The sequence below is a fragment of the Equus caballus genome, chromosome X (assembly GCF_041296265.1).
Source record: "Equus caballus isolate H_3958 breed thoroughbred chromosome X, TB-T2T, whole genome shotgun sequence".
In the NCBI taxonomy this organism is placed as follows: domain Eukaryota; kingdom Metazoa; phylum Chordata; class Mammalia; order Perissodactyla; family Equidae; genus Equus; species Equus caballus.
This window is the reverse complement of record NC_091715.1, coordinates 112,458,902-112,480,798: the sequence shown is the minus strand read 5'-3', so window position 1 is coordinate 112,480,798 and position 21,897 is coordinate 112,458,902. Positions and strand designations below refer to the sequence as shown.

General features: G+C 37.0%; 1 protein-coding gene across 2 annotated transcripts in view; it reads left to right on the top strand.

The window, feature by feature from the left end:
* The window catches only part of IL13RA2 (interleukin 13 receptor subunit alpha 2), an 85,832-nt gene that overhangs the window by 23,841 nt on the left and 40,094 nt on the right, over window positions 1-21,897 (top strand). The window contains exon 4 of one of the 2 annotated variants that reach the window (XM_023633421.2): window positions 14,845-14,898. The gene's annotated coding sequence lies outside the window, so the exon portion shown is untranslated. Of the gene's footprint in view, window positions 1-14,765; window positions 14,899-21,897 lie in introns of both variants that reach the window. The other variant, XM_070258491.1, reaches the window with a different exon arrangement.

The following is a 21,897-nucleotide window of genomic DNA, read 5'->3' as shown; positions in this document are numbered from 1 at the left end:
CAAGTTAAGAGAGAAAGTTGGCAAGAAGTCTGAGAGAGGTCTTTGTGAGAAATGATGAGGGCACAGATTAGGTCAGTGGCAGTGGGGTAGGAGAGGAAGGGACTGATAGGAGAGATTTTTTAGGAGTAAAATCAACAGAACTTGATGAATGGCTACATGTGGGCATTGGAGAAGTCAAGAATATTCTAAGCTTTCTGACTTGAATCAAATTGATAGTGATGCCATTACCAATACAAGGAAGGTAGTAGGAAAAGCAGATTTGGAATAAGGAAGATAAGTTCTATGTATATTGAATGTGTATACAGTAGTAAAGTATACAGTTTTCTATTGTAATTTCAGTTTATTTTTTCCTCTTTTTTATGAAGCTTTTTTCAATTATTTTTTTTATTGAGTTCATAATAGCTTACATCAATGTGAGATTTCAGTTGTACATTATTTCTTGACTGTCACCACATAAGTGCTCCCCTTCACCCCTGTGCCCACCCCCCCACCCTCCTTCCTCTGGTAACCACTGAACTGTTTTCTTTGCCCATGTGTTTTTTCATATGCCACCTATGAATGAAATCATATGATGTTTCTCTCTCTCAGTCTGGCTTATTTCGCTTAGCGTAATTCCATCCGGGTCTTTCCATCTTGTTGCAAATGGGATGATTTTGTCTGTTTTTTGTGGCTGAGCTGTATTTCGTTGGATATATATACCACATCTTCTTTACCCAATCATCAGTCGATGGGCACTTGGATTGCTTCCATGTCTTGGCTGTTGTGAATAGTGCTGCAATGAACGTAGGGGTGCATATGTTACTTTGGATTGTTGATTTCAAATTGTTTGAGTAGATAACCAGTAGTGGGATAGCTGGGTCATATGGTATTTCTATTTTTAGTTTTTTGAGGAATCTCCATACTGTTTGCCATATTGGCTGCACCAGTTTACATTCCCACCAGCAGTGTGTAAGGGTTCCCTTCTCTCCACACCCTCTCCGACACTTGTTATTTTTAGTCTTAGCGATTATAGCCATTTTAACAAGCGTAAGGTGGTATCTTAGTGTAGTTTTTATTTGCATTTCCCTGATGATTAGTGATGTTGAACATCTTTTCATGTGTTTATTGGCCATCTGTATATCTTCTTTGGAAAAATGTCTGTTCATGTCCTCTGCTCAATTTTTGATCGGGTTGTTTGTTTTTTTATTGTTCAGTTGTGTGAGTTCCTTATATATTATGGAGATTAACCCCTTGTCAGAGATATGATTTGCAAATATTTTCTCTCCATTGGTGGGTTGTCTCTTTGTTTTGATTCTAGTTTCTTTTGCCTTGCAGAAGCTCTTTAGTCTGATGAATTCCCACTTGTTTATTTTTTCTTTTGTTTCCCTTGTCTGAGAGGACATGGTATTTGAAAAGATCCTTTTTAGTTTGATGTCAAAGACTGTACTACCAATATTATCTTCCAGGAGTTTTATAGTTTCAGGACGTATCTTGGAGTCTTTGATCCATTTTGATTTTATTTTCGTGTATGGCATGAGATGGTGGTCTACCTTCATTCTTTTGCTTGTGGCTGTCCAGTTTTCCCAACACCATTTATCGGACAGACTATCTTTTCTCCATTGTATGTTCTTGGAACCTTTATCAAAGATTAGCTGTCCGTAGATGTGTGGTTTTATTTCTGGGTTTTCAGTTCTGTTCCATTGATCTGTGCATCTGTTTTTGTACCAGTACCATGCCATTTTGATCACTATGGCTTTGTAGTACACTTTGAAGTAAGGGATTGTGATACCTCCAGCTTTGTTCTTTTCTCTCAGGATTGCCTTAGCAATTTGGAGTCTTTGATTGCCCCATGTGAATTTTAGTATTCTTTGTTCTATTTCCATGAAGAATGTCATTGGGATTCTGATTGGGATTACATTGAATCTGTAGATTGTTTTGGGTAGTATGGACATTTTACCTATGTTTATTCTTCCAATCCATGAGCAAGGAATCTCTTTCTATCTCTTTATGTCGTCATCAGTTTATCTCAGTAATATCTTGTAGTTTTCATTATATAAGTCCTTCACCTCCTTGGTTAAATTTATTTCTGGGTACTTTATTCTTTGAGTTGCAATTGCAAATGGAATTGTATACTTGAGTTCTCCTTCTGTAAGTATGTTATTGGAGTTTAGAAAAGCAACTGATTTTTGTAAGTTGATTCTGTACCCTGCAACTTTACTGTAGTTGTTAATTATTTCTATTAGTTTTCCAATGTATTTTTTTTAATTTTCTCTATATAAGATCATGTCATCTGCAAATAGCAAGAGTTTCACTTCTTCACTCCCTATTTGGATTCCTTTTATTCCTTTCTCTTGCCTAATTGCTCTGGCCAAAACCTCCAGTACTATGTTGAATAAGAGTGGTGAGACTGGGTGTCACTGTCTGGTTCCTGTTCTCAGGGGAATGGCGCTCAGTTTTTGCCCATTAAGTATGATGTTGGCTGTGGGTTTGTCGTATATGGCCTTTATTATGTTGAGGTAATTTCCTTCTATCCCCATTTTGTTTAAATTTTTATCATAAAGGTCTGTTGGATCTTGTCAAATGCTTTCTGTGCATCTATTGAGATGATCATGTGGTTTTTATTCCTCAATCTGTTGATGTGGTGTATCACATTTGATTGATTTGCAGATGTTGAACCATCCCTGTGTCCCTGGTATGAATCTAACTTGATCATGATGTGTGATCCTTTGGATGTATTACTGAATTTGGGTTGCCAAAATTTTATTGAGGATTTTTGCAACTATGTTCATCAGTGATATTGGCCTGTAGTTCTCCTTTTCTGTGCTGTCGTTGTCAGCCTTTGGTATCAGTGTGATGTTGGCCTCGTAGAATGTGTTAGGAAGTGTTCCATCCTCCCTAATTTTTTGGAATAGCTTGAAAAGGATACATATCAAATCCTCTCTGAAAGTTTGGTAAAATTCCCCAGGGAAGCCATCTGGTCCTGGGGTTTTATTCTTTTCGATACTTTTGATTGCTGTTTCAATATCTTTCCTTGTGATTGGTCTATTCAGATTGTCTATTCCTTATTGACTCAGCTTTGGGAGGTTGTAAGAGTCTTAAGAATTTACCCGTTTCCTCTAGGTTATCCATTTTGTTGGCGTATAGTTTTTCGTAGTATTCTCTTATAATCCGTTGTATTTCTCTGGTCTGTTGTTATTTCTCCTCTTTCATTTCTGATTTTATTTGAGCTTTCTGTCTTCTTTTCTTTGTATGTCTGGCTAGGGGTTTATGAATTTTATTTATCTTCTCAAAGAACCAGTTCTTTGTTTCGTTGACCCTTTCTACTGCCTTTTTTGTTTCAATAGCATTTATTTCTGCTCTGACCTTTAGTAATTCTCTCCTTCTGCTGACTTTGGGCTTTGTTTGTTCTTTTTCTAATTCAGTTAGTTGTAATTTGAGATTGCTTATTTGGGATTTTTCTTGTTTGTTAAGGTGTGCTTGTATTGTGATGAATTTCCCTCTTAATACGGCTTTTGCTCCATCCTATATGAGTTGGTATGGTATGTTATTTTCATTTGTCTCCAGATATTTTTTGATTTATTCTTTAATTTCTTCAATGATCCATTGCTTGTTCATTAGCATGTTGTTTAGTCTCCACATCTTTCTCAGCTTTTTTCTTGTAATTAATTTCTAGCTTTATAGCATTATGATCTGAAAAGATGCTGGTTATTATTTCAATTTTTTAAAATTTATAGACGCTTGCCTTGTTTCCCAACATATGGTCTATCCTTGAGAATGTTCCATGTGCACTTCAGAAGAATGTGTATTCTGCTGTTTGGGGATGGAGTGTTCTATATATGTCTATTAAGTCCAACTGGTTTAGCTTTTCATGTAGTTCCACTGTTTCCTTGTTGATTTTCTGTCTGGATGATCTATCCATTGATGCGAGTGGGGTGTTGAGGTCCCCTACTGTTATTGTGTTATTTTTAATATCTTCTTCTAGGTTTGTTAATAGTTGCTTTATGAACTTTGGTGCTCCTGTGTTAGGTGCATAGATATTTATAAGTGTTATTTCTTCTTGATGGAGTGTCCCTTTGATCATTATCTACTGCCCCTCTTTGTCTCTCTTTACTTGCCTCATCTTGAAGTCTACTTTGTTTGATATAAGTATTGCGACACCTGCTTTCTTTTGTTGGTCATCAGCTTGGAGTATCATCCTCCACCCCTTCACCCTGATCCTGTGTTTGTCATTGGCACTGAGGTGTGTTTCCTGGAGGCAGCAAATTGTTGTTTCTTGTTCTTTAATCTATCTCGCCACTCTGTGTCTTTTTATTGGAGAATTCAATGTATTTACATTTAGGGTGATTATTGATGTGCAAGGGCTTAATGCTGTCATTATATCACTCATTTTCCCGTTTTCCTGCATTTCCTTTGTTTCTTGTCCTGTGTGTGATTGAACCATGTAGTTTCTTATGATGTGAGTCTTTGTTCTGTCCTTATTTATTTTTTGTGTCTCTGTTGTGCTTTTTAGTTTAGTGGCTACCCTGAAGTTTGTATTCAGAATCTCGTGTATAAGATAGTCCATTTTATGATGGCCTCTTATTTCCTTAGTCTAAACCGATTTAGTCCCTTTCCTCCTCCCCTCCTAAGTTGTTTTTCTCATATGTTATTCCAACTTGTGTTGTGAGTTTGTGGTTAAAGTGACAAGATTGTCTTTGTTTTTGGTCTTTTCCTTGCTTTTAGACTAATGCTATAGTTGAATATTTGCTATCCTCTTCTGCATCTGTCTACCTATTTATCTCCTTACTCTGTGTTTTGTGACCCCTTTCTCCTTTTTTTTCTTTTTTCAGGTATGAGGGCCTTCTTGAGGATTTCTTGTAGGGGATGTCTTGTGGCTAAGAAGTCCCTTAGCTTTTGTTTGTCTGGGAAAGATTTAATTTCTCCCTCATATCTGAAGGATATTTTTCCTTGATAGAGTATTCTTGGCTGAAAATTCTTCACTTTTAAAGTTTGGAATATGTTATTCCATTATCTCTTAGTTTGTAAGGTTTCTTCAGAGGAATCTGCTGAAAGTCGAATAGAGATTCCTTTGTAGGTTATTTTCTTCTGCCTTGCTGCCCTGAGTATTCTTTCATTCATTTTTGCCAGTTTTACTACTGTATGCCTTGCAGTAGGTCTTTTTACATTGACAAATCTAGGAGATATGGAGGCTTCTTCCACACATATGTCCCTCTCTTTCCCTAGATTTGGGAAGTTCTGTGCTATTATTTCTTTGAACATGCTTTCTGCTCCATTTTCTTTCTCTTCACCTTCTTGAATACTATAATTCTTATGTTGCATTTCCTCATTGAGTTGAACATTTCTCAGAGACTTTCTTCATTTCTTTTTAGCCTAAGCTCTCTCTCCTTCTCTGTCTGGAGCATTTCAACATGTCTATCTTTGATTAAGCTGATTCACTACTCTATGATGTCCACTCGATCATTCAGGGAATCCATATTTTGTTTTATCTCTTCCATTGTGTCTTTCATCTCTAATATTTCTGATTTATTTTTCTTTATAGTTTCAATCTGTTTTGTGAAGCAGCTCCTGAACTCGTTGAATTGTTTCTCTGTATTCTCTTTTACCTTTTTGAGTTTTTTGATGATAGCTGTTTTGAATTCACTGTCATTTAGCTTACATATTCCTGTGTCCCCAGGACTGAGATCCAGGTGCTTGTCCTTTTCTCTCTGGTCTGGAGATTTGATGTCGTGTCTGGTGTTGGAAAGTCACCTGTTTCTCATTTTGATATTATTTTGTTGCAGTTACAGCCTATCGCTACTGGGTGGGGGTTGACAGCCATGTATTCTGAACCCTCCACCTTTAGCCGAGATGGCATGGCCTGGGGCGGGTCGTGGGAGGGGTGCTTTATCCTGTGTGCAGTCCAGGATTTTTTGATCAACTCTCGCTGTCTCGTCTCCTGGGGTCTTGACTTGATGAGGTCACCCCACGTGAAAGCTTTCACCCTCTTAGAGGGCTTCCTACTAAGGTGCAATGGCCCTGGGGAATCCTGGGTGATCCTGTGAGTGAGCGACCCCTCCCCCACTCTTTCTCTCATGGATCCTCCCACAACAGCGATTGCAGTCAGTAGGGGAGGGAGCAAAGTTATTTCTTACCCCATTCCAGCTCCTCTGAGTGTGGCTCCAGCCTCTCTGCCCTCCGTTGTGTAGCTGCATGTCTCTCCGAGGTTTTTGTGTTGTTAGGATATCTTCTGTTGGAGTATGGTTGCCCCTTTTGTTGTATGTTGGAGGGGAGAGAGTCCTGGGTAAGTTCATTCTGCCATGGTGCTCAACATGTTTTTTTATGAAACTTTTTCCTTTCATTTTATTCTATACTCCCACGTGGATCACAGAGAGTAACCTGAAGGGATATAAATGACATAATTTCCAGGTAGGCAAAACATGCCCTTTGACCTAAAGATAGCCAAGAAGTAATCAATCAATTGTTCCATGGTCTATACATTGACAGTCTGACTTTGTGATATCTGAACAAACTTAGATTAAAAAGCTGGGGAAGACCTGTTCTTAAAGGATTTGTGTACCTACTCATTGTTATACTTTATGAAGTGACTTGAGCTATGTAATTTCTCAGTCAAGTGAGAAAAATCAACCCAGAGATTGATTCTTAGCTTTTAAAGATTTGCAAGGGCTAATTAGATAAAATGTTTCTCTTTCCTTAGAACTCAAGCATTTGTTACACTACTCCCAACCAAAATAAATCAAGTATTTTATTTTTTTTGAATTTCTATGTTTTTCTGACAAAGCTGTTTTTGTTTACTATTCCACTGAACTCTGTAATTTCAAAAGATGCTAAAAATAAATTCCCTAGAGGAGAAAAAATAATGAACAAAGAGAGAGAATAAGCCAACAATATGACATGGAGCTGCATGCACAGCTGGCTACTCACTAATAAACAGCATCCAAGAAGACTGGGTTCTTAAGAATATTTCCTTAATTGTGGTCATGATCTCTGCCTTCCAAGAATAATACCGTGTGTGCAGTATTTTAACAGGGAAAGAGAAGACATTGGTAGTAAGATCTCTATTTTCACTAGAATTTTTCAGGTCATGACATGTAAACAAAGATGTCTATCTTATATATTCCTAGGAAAATAGGATAAGAAATTTTAAGGCTATATAAGGCAATTTTGAAAATAATTTTAAATGGAAATAATAGATTTATGAACCTTTAAATGAAACCTCAAGATTTCTAGAATGCTCAGGAGTTTCAAGTTGTGGGCATTCCCCCCCGCCCCCCAATCCAAAGCAAATTCCTTCTTTTGGCAATTCCACTGAGAATTTCCTCTTTGTTTAATTTAGATTATATTATGTAATGAGCAGGGTTTATAACTCAATCTTCTCTGGTGTATTTTGTTTTAACGTTTTCTCTCTGGACTATCTTCTAGTTTTTTCTAGTCTTATGATTGTCTAATGCAATTTTGATTCTCAGTGTTACTTGGAGTGAGAAAACAAACTGAAATTGAAGCACTCTAATAGGAAAAATACCAAGAGTTGTAATACCTTTTTGCCTCTACTTCATATTTTCTTGCTTATAGCTTGGCTTTCTGCTCTTGTGTAATTCCTCTTTTTGTGCCCAGAAATTTTACATTGATTGTTTATCTTCCAATCTACTAGATCAATGCTGTCTAGATTAGGAATTAAAGAACAGAGATTAGGAAATGAAATATAAAATAGAGTGAGGAATCTGTAGGAAAAAGAAAACAGAGGGAACCAGAAGATCTGGAGATGGATCTAACAAAATTTATGAAGCAGAAAAACACTTATCTTTGGTACCTTCTGTTCTACTTATTCAGCCTCTCTCTACACCTTTGCCATCCTACTTATCCTCTTTCATCCTCTTCCTGCCTAGCCTAATTTTCCTTTCTGTAGGGCTTTACCCTTTGCTAGCTTATCAGCTATTTCTTCTAAGATATTAATTGACACATCTAAAAGTATTATCCTTCCCACAGGCATTTGCATTTTACTAAAAGTCTATTATAGACTAGAATTCTTCCTAGGCCTGAGAATGAATTCCTAATGGTTTAATGGAATTTGCTTGACCATTTGTATATGGGTGTTCTTTGTGCCCCTACTTCCATACTTCTCTCCCTTTAATATCTCTTCACACCCAGACCTCATTCTTCCAGCTAGTTTAGTCTGACCAGGCTTTATACGTGTTCAATTCCTAGAAGATACTGCTACTTTCACTGCCATAGTCAAAGTGAAGTGTCGTGGATGTGTGTATGAGGAGGAGAGTGGACAATACCTAAATGTATGCAGACACACATATGCAGGGACATATTTGCAAACATTACTGAGAGCTATGATGCCAGTCTCTGAGTAATGAAGACTCTTCCAATCAATCCAAACAATATAAGAACCCTTCTCGTGGGGGACATTTGCTTGACCACTGCATTCAGGAAGAGGATTTTATCTATTTCAGGAAACAAGAAGTGTATCTGTGATTGCTTAGTTGCTAGCTTATTCTTGGATTGTTTTCCAGTGAAGTATGGTTATCAGATCTATGATAGAGGCTTGAAAATAAACTTTTTTTAGTTACTCATAAACTATTTAGCTAATCTCTCTCTGTTTCTGTCTTGGTCTGTGTGTGTGTGTGCATTCCCTTTGAATTAGCTTTGCTCCTCTTTTCTAGGGGAACAATCTATATCTGCAGGGGCAGATACTTATGCCCTGTTGCTCTAGGGAACTATAGGGAGCAGCCAACATGGCCTTGGGGAATATGAGAGGGAAAAGAGAACGCATAGAGGCTTGTTTCTTTTTAAGGCCACCCTGATCTTAAAGATGGACTGGGGAAAAAAGAAAAAAAATATAAGCCTTGCCAGGCCATGAAGAAATCTGCTTTAGTATGACGTTCTTCTATGATCCCTTTGGAAAAGAACAGTTTGAATAAAGGTACAGATGGGACTATAATAAATTGGAAGATATGTAAACACAGTCATCTGGTTGTGAACTTTTTCTCCAGTAGCAGGAATGTGAATATGTTCCCCCGGCCTTTCCATAAACTCTGATTCCCTATGGATATGAACATTGTTGTCTTGTTTATGTCTTTTTCAAAAATCAACTGCAGACATAACTGCCTACCAGTGTCTGTTCTCCCCTTCTTCCTCTGCACACAGCTAAACTACATTTCCCAGCTTCCCTTGCAGTTAGCTTAGGCCGTCTGACTAAGTTTCCTCCAATGGAATGGGAGTAGAAGTTACATATGTCAGTTTCAGGAGTTTCCCATAGAACCTCCAGATGTGCACTTCCAAGCTTTATTTGCCTCCCCTTGGGAAGGAATGGTGGCAACCAAAGCAACATCCAAAACCACATGTTGAAAGTAGGAAGGCTAACTACTGACCTAAATGCCCACTCTGGGTTGTTAAATGAACAAGAATAAAAGCCTCTGTTGTGTTTGAACCATTACATGTTTTTGTTTATTTGTTAACAGCAGTTTAACCTACCATACTACATTGTAGTAGGAGAATAATGTAACCCGACAAAATGTGGCACAATGCTCAGTAGAGTGTAGTACTCAATAAATAATTGTTGAATGAATTATACTAGCCCATTTATGAAGGAGCTCCCAGAGGGTATAATGACCATGGAACTCTAAGCTTCAAAATTCTCTCATTTGCACATAATTTCATCCATTTTAAGTGATAATTGATATTCAGGTATTGAGCACTTACTGAATCCCATGTTTTACTTGCAAAAAATCCTGATGAGGGAGATGATATTACCTCCATTTAACACATGAAGAAACTGAGGTTCAGAGAATTAAGGCACTTTCTCAAGGCCACACAGCTCCTAAATGGTTGAGCTAGCATTGAAATTCAAGCTGTCTTTCCATTGCATCATGCTTCCTTAAATATGTGTTTGGTTTAATACACCATGTTTGTTGTTTAGATTTGTAATCTTGAGAATATAACATGATTGAGAGCAAAGTGTAATCACTTGGAACTTAGTAAATCTCTCAATAAAGTAGTAACACATAAGATATGTAATCTTAGCTAATTAATAGAACTATTTGTTAGTCAAGTAATCAGCTTATGACCATCTCTTAGACTCTTTCTTCCTAAGTAATCTTTAGGATTATAGAGTAAATATAGTAAAGACTCAGCTAGAAGGCATGGGGATTGAATTGTAAACACTATGGCTAGACAATTTTCTGGTTAGGGGTCAGAAAGCAACAGAAAACATTTCTTATACTTTTTTTTTGCTTACTGATCCCTGCTTTCTGATCCTTACTTTTTGAAAAATCTTTCAAAATTCAGAAATTTGTTTTCTTATCATTGAACAGACTGGTGCAGTGGTATCTCAAACCAGAGAAATGTACTCAGGGGTTCTTTTGAATGTACATTGGGGTTGAGTGTACATAAAAGAATGTCTGTTTATATTTATTTTAATCAAAAATAATAAACCTGTTGTATTATTTTGTATTAACAAAGTAATATATATAATTACACACACATATAAAAGCAATGTTATCACTACTTAGTCTGTTTGACAACAGAGGATCACAAGTGATGTCATATAATACATATGAGGTATCGTGGAGCAAAAAGTGTGGAGGAGTGGACATAAACAATCATTTATTAGTTTAATTTCACCATATTGAAAGATGTTGCAGTTTACATGTTCCCAATTAGATTTCTCAATCACATCATCAAGTTTAAAATAAACTAACCCTCACAAAATGACTCTAAAAGATTCTTGCAAAGGATATTAATGATATTACTAAGAATGTAAGCACAAATGAACAAGAAATTGACAGCATTGTTTGTCAATTACATTATTAGTTTAAATACAAAACAAAATCCGAAAACCATGATAATATAATTAGATCTGCTGAAATGTTGGCCTACAAAGTTCAAAATTAACAAGAAGACTTTGATATATGAATTTATCTCCTATATAGTACCAGTAAACTTCACCCTAAATATGTTTTGTGCCTCAACATATTAGCTAATTATGAAATTGCATGTGTTTAATTTATAAATAAATATACATCTATGGAGAAGATGTGTTCAAAATCAGAAAACACAATGGAGTTTATCATCTACAAAGTTTGCAGACCACTGTCTTAATACAAGCCCTTATTTTACTGTATTGGCAATATTTATTTATATGTCTGTTTTCTTTACTAAATACTAGTTTCCATGAGGAGAGAGGGACTGTGTCTTCTGTTAGTATCTAGAGTATGTAGCTCTTGGTATTGCAGTGGTAGGTATGCAGTTAATATCTACTAAATAGAAATAGAAGTTTATAGCCAACATTTAGAGGCAACAAGGACTAAAATAGCCTGATTTCTATTAACAAATAGACGATTTTTGGTCATGTGATCTTGAAAAATGCACTTTTATCTTCCTCATCTAGAAAATGGAGTGAATACTCCCTGTTCTACCTATCGTAATGGTTCCTTATGGAACTCACATGTAAAAATAAATATAAATTTTCTAAGCCATGTACATCTTTGATGCATTCATGTTACTTTTCAAATATAAACTACTTTAGAAGCTTAGTATCATGAAAAACTAAGAAAAGAAAATGATGGAGGAGAAAAATGTTAACTATGTTCTGAAAGTTAAAATTAATGCCTTTTAATGTGTGTAACCTTTGGAATGCTGACACTTCTCTCCAATTGTTCAAATAAGTTGTTTCAATGAAAATGCTATAAACATTACAGGACTTTTTGAAAAGGGGGGAGAGGGAGGTGTAGATACCATTTCCAAATGCCTGCTATAGTCCAAGCGGTGTCAGCATTCCCTTTATTCTTGTTTTAGTCAATTCTACTTAAAAAGAACTCATTTTGAGATAAGAAATGAAAATGGAAAACACAAAAGGGAAACCAATGGGCTAGCTTCCCTGTTCTGTTTGAGAACTCATTTCCTGAGAATGTGAAGGCTTACAGTCACATGAGAAGGCAAGTCTAAATCTTCATCTGTGTTTTAACTAAGGTAACCGAATACCTTTGCTTTTTTGGTTTTTTATTTTGAGCGTGAGGAAATGCGCTATAGCAATTTATTGAAACCAGAGAGATGTGTCACCTTGAGAGGAAGGAATTTGGTATTAAAATCTTAGGTTTTAATAGCTAGGGGTCCCAGGAGCAGGAATAAAAGGAGTGTTTTATGTGGAGTGAGGCTGACCTACCTGGTCAAAGTTAAGGGTCATGAGAGATCCAGGTGAGATATTTCCTGATTATGGTCTGACCTCTCAATTGTTTTTCCTAAAGATTTGTGTACTCTGTTCAGCTCCCCACAAACCACTTGCTGTCTTACCTCTTCACAAATCAGTGCATGATTGTCTCCATTTTATTTTCACTTTCCTTCTGCTATTCTCCTCCTTTACTCCTTTTGCCTCTTGCATATGTGCCCTTGTCTAAGCATTTATAAATAATACATATGTGACTGTGTATATGAATAGATATATCTATATAAATGATGATGAAGTGCAACTCGTAAGCACTGAATGTGTTTTTGTGTATGTGAGGAAGATTGGCCGTGAGCTAACATCTGTGCCCATCTTCCTCTACTTTATGTGGGATGCTACCACAGCATGGCCTGACAAGTGGTGCTGTGTCTGCACCTGGGATCCAAACCTGCGAACCCTGGGCCACTAAAACAGAGCCAGGGAACTTAACCACTACATCACCGGGCCAGCCCCATGAATAAATGTTTTGAAATAAATAAACAAAAACAACATCCAATAATAATTTGAAATTGGATGAATTATGCTTACTATTTCTTTTCAATTTAATGATTTAACTGATGATTGATGCCTTCACTATTATATCAAAATAGAGCATGTCCCAGTGCCAGTTTGTACATTAGCCATGACTCATAAGGATTGTTCAACTTCTTCATTTAGAACATATTTTTTTAGCACAATGTGTGTTGGGTACTGTTTTAGGTACTTGGACATCATCAGTGAACAAAGTAGACAAAAATACCTGCTATGTAGAACTTATAGTCCAGAGGAGGAGGAAGACAGGCAATAAATGACAAAACAACCAACTAACTAACTAAGTAATTGACCAATTAAATAAATGATATTGTATATTAGAAGGAAATACACACTTTGAAAAATTTAGAAATAATAGGTGTGCTGTGTGTGTGTGTGTGTGTTGGGGGTGGGGGATTGGTACAGGTTGCAATTCCAAATAGAGTGGCCACAGTGTAGGTCTTATTGAGAAGGAGGTATTTGAGAACCCAAAGGAGCAAGTCAGGTACTAAACCAGACCGATCTTTTAGGGCTCCTCAAATCTCCCTACCAAGGGGATATCTATTCCGCCTGTGTGTAAGGTTGGTTCCAATTGTAAGCCACGACAGGGTTAAATCCAGAGGGCACCATTCCTTTCTCTTGCTGAGAGTCCAGTTCAGCAGTAGAAGACAGGAGGCTTAGAGAGGCATTAGTTCTTGTACTATTGTGTAATATATAGGAAGACAGCTTTATACATTCCAAAAGTTCAAATTTCAAATATATAACATACGGCAATTAGACCATAAAAATGCACCTTGGGATGTACTATGTAATTCTCCAAAGAATCTAACTTCACAAAACGAACTGATCTGGAAATGAGGACGAGTATCTAGTGCTCAGCCAAAATATTTCTCTGGTGACATAAGAATTGGGGAGCCAAGAACCTCATCACACACTTCAGATTTCTGGCTTCTTCCCAGGAGTCCAAACATTTGTTTCCTGAGAAATACCACTTGAATAATTTCTTGGCCTCTGGACAGGATACCACAAAGCTAAAACTGCCTTGCCCGTATTTTATGAGCCAGAGTCAGGACTTTTAAATTCTTGGTATGTTTTTGCACTGTGGTGATGCAGCTGTATTTTGGATAATCTGGGCAATATTGCTTAATATTATTCTGGGAGATAAAATCTTAGGGAAGGAGCAGATTCTATAGACCCCATGGAAATTCTAAATACATTCTAATGAGTTTTAGGGTGCAAAACATAAAAAGAAAACTTCAAATCCAGGCAGATCTTACCAGAATCCTGAAGCAAGGCATCCATCTAGAGAAACAAGACGGGTCACGGGATATAAGAGATGTACTCTGAGGGGGATGGTGAAGGAGCAGTATTCATTAACCCAGAAGAGAAGCCTAAGGGATAATTTAGTAATTGCCTTAAAATGTCAATGACTCAGATGCAGATGATAGTCAATAAATACTCTCTTTATTCTTAGATGATTAAATAGACTTAAGAAAGACCATGGGAGATTTTGGTTAGACTTAAGGAATAATCTGTATTGTGAAACATTGGAAATGGTTCTTGAGGAAAATTGTGGACTCTTTTCTAGAGGGGTTTATAAATAGGATGAAATTTCATCTGTCTGTGGTGGTTTGAGCGTAGCAGCAAGATCTCGTGACTCTAAGGTTTCTTCTGTAGTACTACATTTGGTACATCAGCTCTTTTGGAATCATGTTGTCTTTATATAATGTTGGAGTATACTGGCATGATTTGTGTTTAAACTATTTGTTAAGTGATATTTTTAAAAATATTTTTTCTGTAAACAAATTATAACCTTTAGTAGTTTCCTCCCATTTCCAACATATTGTTGTGACAGTCTGAGTAATATCTCAGTGTGTTTCTTTACCGTGTTAGTAATAATTATTTCATTTGTGACGATTAGTATTAATATTACCCATTCTTCTTGGAAGAAGGGAAAATAATGTGAACTATGCCAGTCCACACTAGTTCTGTTATCTTAAGCATTTTGTAAAAGAAAACAGTATTTATTTGAATAATTTCCTTTCCACAGATATCATCAGGAGGTTACAACATTTAACGTTCTTTTCCTATAAGTTCATTTGCTTTTAACCCACATTCTCCTTGCATAGGACTTGTAGAGACAATTCACAAGAAGTGGCTGGATCTCACATACATTTGGAAAGGTAAGTTTTAATTTTCCTAAATTTATAATAAAATTGTATAAAATAAATGTATTTGTAATAAGGCAAAATTTATTTAAGGTATTTTTTGGAGAATAATTAGAGCTGGATATGACTTTGAATGTCATCAAGCTTATTTTACTGTTGAGGAAGTTGAGATCCAGAAAGGAAGTTTGTATCCAATGTAATAGTAGTAGCATTAGTGTGAAAACTCAGGTTTCCTAACTCACAGTCTGGTGCTGTTTACAACACACATCACTAAATATTTCTCTGTTTTGGTGGTTGTCTGGTGTGGTGGCATGAGTATGTATGTACGTGTCTGTTAGGGCTAAGATCTGTTGGTCCATAGAAGTGTGACAGCCATGTGAAAGTGAGAGACGATTCAGAAGAGTATATTCTTTAAAGAAGAGAGAGGCACAGGAAGGGTTCCATGGCAGAGGACTCATACAGAAGATATTTATTATGACTTTGGAGATGACCTTTTTCTTTTGAGACTCTTCTAGAATAAGGAGTGGGGAGGAGAAGGGAGACATACTAATTTGTCATGCATGGAAATACAAACAAATGGTTGGTATCATGGGAATTTGCCTTATATTAAATATCATAGATGATAGTTAAGAAATTAATTGTGGCATATATTGGCCACAAGAAAACCCCACCAAACCTTATGAAAAAGAATGTTCACAGCTATTGAATTTTTTCTAAGGTGTCCATAGTAAGCAGTATCTATATAGCTTGGAATTAGAGTGTCTGTGTCATTAAGTATGTGGGTGACATAGCAAATGAGAATTGTCAAGTAATATGGCACTTGAAAAGACTCATGGTAACATGGAAGGCCAATATCACTGATATATTAAATGAAGGAAATAGCAGATAGCCCAAATTTACACACAATCAAGCTACCTCATCCTAAATAAAAACCATGTTTACTGGACCCGTCTCAAGTTCTGTCTTCCTGGACAACTCAAATCCTCCCTCATATTTTTCTTCCCTCTGACCCATCTTCTCTGGTCCTACTGGTCACACACTGTGTATTAAGACTCCAAGAACTCAAAGGTGGATATGAATATATTTCCTTCCCTCAAGAAGCTCACAGTCCAGTCCAGGGAGGTAGAAAGGTAAAGAGACAGTTATGATGCAGTCTACTACATACTACGATAGCAGAAGTGTTTTTCCGTATGGGTCTATGGAAACCCAGGCTATGGGTTTCAGCAAGGGGATGATGTCTGAGTGGAGTTTTGAGTGATAAATAGGAAGATCTCATTATCTTCTCCTTGGATTATTGAAAGTATTTCCTAACTGGACTTCTTGCCAACATGCTTGCCTACTACATTTTGAGGGAGCTTCCAATTCAAAGGCAATGAAGCATAAGAAATTCATGGGATATTTGGGGAAATGCCAGATGTTTGACATGAATTTATTGAGGAGTAAAGAGATCCAAGTAAAGAAGATAAGCAAAGGCTAAATCATGAGGTGTCTTGTATACCATGATCCCTGTCTTGTACAAATTGAAGAGCAGTAGAATATATCGTAAGCGGAAGACTAACCCAGTCCAATGTGAATTTTGATCTTGTGGCTGCTAAGGGGAAAATGGGTTGGAAGAGAGTAAACATGATGGCAGGAAGTCCAGTTAAGAGGCATCATGAAGATGATGACATCCTCAGCTAGGGCAGTGATGGTGGGAATAGAGAGGGGTGGACAGATTCAAGAGGTAATTAGGAATTAGTGTTAACAGGACTTGGTGTTGGGTTGATTGTGGTGGATGAAATGAAAAGAGACGACAAGGATTATCTTATCTGGCTTGAGCAACTAGATAGCAGTGCCTTTCCCTAAAGTCTGGAACACAGGAGGAGGACCAGTTCTGGATGGAGAAGGAAGATGATGAATTCAGATTTGGACAAGTTGAGTTTGACTTGCCTGTGAGACATTCAGGTGAAAATTTCCAAATTTGGTATAGTGGTCTGGAGCTTAGGAGGGTAGTGTGTACTCTACCTTCTGTGCCTCTTCTGTATGCCCTTAGAATCCATCCTCAACATCTTAGCCCTTGATGCCACACTGTCCTGGACTGTTCCTTTCTTTTCCCTTGTTTCCTTCTACTTGGTAGAGGCAGACCTCTAGGAAGGTCTGTATACCCATCTGTACCTTTTTGTTTTTTTTAAGATTGACACCTGAGCTAACATCTGTTGCCAATCTTCTTTTTTTTCTTCTTCTTCTCCCCAAGGCCTCCTAGTACATAGTTGTATATTATAGCTGCAAATCTCTCTGGTTGTGCTGTGTGGGACGCCGCCTCAGCATGGCCTGATGAGCGGTGCCATGTGTGTGCCCAGGATCCGAACTGGCGAAACCCTGGGCCACCAAAGCAGAGCACGTGAACTTAGCCACTCTGCCATGGGGCCAGCCCCAACCCATCTGTACCTTTTGCAATGCTTACCTGACTTGTGGGCATGAGTGAGGACTTTGTAAAGGCTTCTGAAGACTTGCATTTGGCTACCTCACTGCTGAGGTCATTAGGGAAAAAATGACACTTTAATATTATTAAAAGGTTCAAAGGATATTTAAGTCTTTATAAATAGCTACAAATATCACAAATCAGGTTTACATATGTGACCCATTTTGCTTAAAATATTTGTAGGATATTCTTCATTACGCCTTTCCCCTAATTGAGGTTTTCCCACCTCTAGGAAGAAGTGGAAATGATAACTGCTTTTCTACATTGGCTTCCTTACAATCATTTATTCTACCTTCTGGATCCTTCAGATTCTGCAACCCACTCTGGCATATGGAATTAATAAACCAGGGAAGGGGTCTTGTCATTGTTATTTAGCGTTTGGCAATAACAATTATCTGTGGATGTTGTATCCTGAGACTGTCTCTGCTTCATTTTCTTCAAAGGGGAGGCCTCTTTTGTACAACAGTGGAACTTGAGGGATTTCTGTTAAGCATTTACAGAAAATAGTTCCTCCTATAAAAAAAATGCAGGAGGCTTAGGCACAATTGTTAAGTGTGGGAATGAGGTCTTTGGTGGTTTAGCAATTCTTGCTTTCTTATCTCCCTCCCACTGATACTTTGTCATTATGTTTACCCTCCCTCTTCTAGGAATTTTTATTTCATTTATGCGTGCATCCATGTATTTATACTTTCATTCCTTACACATCACTGAAATTTACCAGTCCTAGTCTCTGTACTTTGCAAAATACTCAGGATAAGAATTAGTCATGCTGTGCAAATGTGAAAGACTAACACATACTTGTTTCCTCCCCACACAGACCTCTTGAGTACTTTATGTCAGTATCAATGGGTTTTTTGGTTTTTTTTTTAAGATTGGCACTTGGGCTAACAACTATTGCCAATCTTCCCTTTTTTTTTGTCTTCAAAGATTGGCACCTGGGCTAACAACTGTTGCCAATCTTTTTTTTTCCTGCTTTATCTCCCCAAATGCCCCCTGTACACAGTTGTATATCTTAGTTGCACATCCTTCTAGTTGTGGGATGTGGGACGCCACCTCAACGTGGCCTGACGAGCGGTGCCGTGTCCGCGCCCAGGATCCGAACCCTGGGCCGCTGCAGCAGAGCACGTGAACTTAACCACTCGGCCACGGAGCCGGCCCCTCAATGGGTTTTTTAGAGAAAATAATTCCTGCTTTGGGAGCTCGTCACAAAGGAGTGATGTCAATATTGTGACTTGTAACCCCAGTAGGTGGCAAGGGGTAAATCTTGGCAAGTAAATGGACAGTTGGAGCTTTATTTCATTCAATACCTCCCCACCCACCCTTGTGATCAAAACCTTCCATCATCTAAATCACACATGGGCTTACTGTTTGCCAGGCACATAGTAGGTACTTTACACATATTAATTCATTTAATTCTCACTACAATCCCGTGAAGTAAGCCCTATTACTATCCCCAGTTTAAAGATGAGGGAACTGAGGCATAGAGGTGGTTATTACATTTTCTAAGGTCATACAGCTAGTAAATGGTGGTGTTCAGATTCAAACCAAGGCAATCTGACTCCAGGTTTAATGCTCTTAGACACTATACTAAGATATGAAACTGGTATGATCATTTTAGTATGTATATCTGCATTTCTTTCACCTCTTCTGTGTATTCTTCTAAATGTGTGTCACATGTGTATGCTAGAGAGCAGCCCAGAACCAAAGAAAATGGTATGAAACTTTGCTCTCAACATCTAAACACAGCCCACAAGGATTAATGGGGAATCTACCAAAAAGATCAACTGAAACTAGTAGTAACAGGAAATCATTGCAACAATTGGTGACAGAAGAAAGAAAGAAGATTTTTTAAAAAGTTATTTTTAATAGCCAATGAGGTATAGTTGATATACAAAGAGCTGCACATATTTAATGTGTACAATTTGACGAGTTTAGAGGATTTTTTAAAAGATGTTCTTTTGAGTCTTGAAACTGTGAGTCTTTGAACAGCTTTCTCTTCAGGGAAATCTTCAATTATCACCCCCTAGTTGTCACATAAGCACAAAATTTAAAATTGGTCTTTAAACTTGAGTAGAAAAGGAAGAGAATGAGGTATCTATTTTTATTTTTGATTTTTAAGTTTTTTTTTCAGTTGTTTTATTGAGGTCATAATGGTTTATAACATTGTGTAACTCTGGGTGTACAATATTATTTATCAGTGTCTGCATAGACCTGCATGGTGCTCATCACCAATAGTCTAATTTTTATCCATCACCATACATATGTGCCCCTTTACCCCTTTCGCCCACCCCCCATCCCTCTTCCTCTCTGGGCACCACTAATCTGTTCTCTTTGTCCATGTGCTTGTTTATCTTCCACATATTAGTGAAATCATGCAGTGTTTGTCTTTATCTGTTTGGCTGGCTTATTTCCCTTAACGTAATATCCTCAAGGTCCATTCATGTTGTTGCAAATGGGACGATTTTGTCTTTTTTTAATGACTGACTAGTATTCCATTGTATATATACACCACATCTTCTTTATCCATTCATCAGTTGAAGGGCACTTGGGTTGCTTGTCTTGGCTATTGTGAATAATGCTGCAATGAACATAGGGGTGCATAAGTCTCTTTGAATTGTTGATTTCAAGTTTTTTGGATAAATACCCAGTAATGGGATAGCCGGATCATAAGGTATTTCTGCTTTTAGTAGACTGAGTGACTGAATGAATGAATCACTAAATGACAGTAACATGGGGAGAAAGTAGGTCAAAGTCTGAAGAAAGATTATAGAACATTTCTTCAAAGATATGCTGCCAATCTAAAATATAGTTCACAAGATCATCTTAATATTAGTGTACAAGATCCAGCTGTTCTCTTTATAGGCAATATAGCCACTTTGAAGTCAAATGTTAATATGCAGTGAATATGATCCATAAAATCTGTGGTTTTCTTCTAAATTAAATGTAAAAATTAGTAGATGAGATGGTTTTGAAATCCTGTTTAGTAACCTGTTTAAGAATTTTAAAACCGAAATGCCAATAATAGAATGACAACTTGAGAAAATATGTATTGTTGATCTTTATTTTTCCTGAAATTATGGTGTGCTCTGGCTGTCAGGAATTTTCTGCTGGTTGTCGGGTCTCCAGCTGGGACTTAACTTCCTAATTTTATTAAGGCTCAATCCAAGGACACACATGTGTACACTATGGTTTCCTGTTACTAGTTCATTAACAAGTTCATTATGTGTTTGTTCCTGTCTCAGCGTTATCAAGAGATGAATAAGGAACTTCATGATGTTACGGTAAAATTCTATATGATTGTTTCTCTGAACTCTTTTTATTGAAGAACTGTTTATTTTATGATACAATTAAATGTTAAAGGCATAAATAGGAGAGTTGTTTTGTAACTTGTACTTTTGGAAAAAAATTTAGGTAGAAAAGACTCATATCTGGAGAATAGTCTAGTCTGTTATAATGAATTTATGGAAAAAAGGCTTTTACCGTATTTCATCAATTATTTTCAAAGGATTCAAATAAATTAAACAATGTTTAATATTAAAGAGCAGTGTGATATAGTGGAAACTGATTCTTTTGTAGGCCGTTACTAACTAAATGACCTTGGGTAGATCATCTCCCCATTCAGAGTGCTGATTTCCTTGGCTGTTAAAAGAAGGTGTTAGACTAGAGTTTTTAGATTTGTTTCAGCATTACCAGTTGAAGATTCTGTGAACATGATGCTTCCTGATCTTTCAGAGTAGAAATATCAGTTCTCATGATATGACTAATAAATATTTTATCTTGATAATTGTTGAATCTAGATAATGGATGCTTGCGGTTTCATTGTCCTATTTCTACTTTTATGTATGTTTGAATATTCTTATACAATAGCAAATTTAGAAATGTAATTGATTAATAAAATTCTTGATAGCAGGTAATATATACTACATTCAAACTGATCTTGTGAAGTCTGTTTCATGTCTATGCTGTTTTCTTCCGTTGTCTTTTGAAACATTTATACAAAATAGCAGTCCCTCTTATGATCATTCCAGGGCCTTTTTCTCGGTTTTTAAGTAACTGTGCCAAGGGTCAGATCAGATTAAAAAATGTCTGTGTGTACACATTTTCAAGGTGAAGATATCCGTTGATCGGGAAACGAGCAAAAGTTTCTTACAAGCATGATATAGTTTATACTGATTTGGCAACTCACAACATGTAATTTAGATTGGCTTAATTATCTGACACTTATTCTTAAATCCAGGCTGATTTTTCCACTTGTCACCCTACACATTTCTAGGTCATTTCTGGAAGATAATGTGACAGACTACATCGTAGCTGAGAAAGTGTCTTTTGATGTTAAGCATTCCTGTGTTTAAATCCCTATTTCAACTGTTTCCTAAATGTGAGACCTTGGGAAAGTTTTTTAATGTCTCTGAGCCTCAGTTATATTTTCTGTAAAATGGGAATATCCGTAGTCGTATCTATGTCATGGGGTTATTGTGAGGACTAAAGAACATGGATGATCATTAAACATACTCCCTGACAGGCAGTTTAAACCAACGTCAGCCTATTCTGTC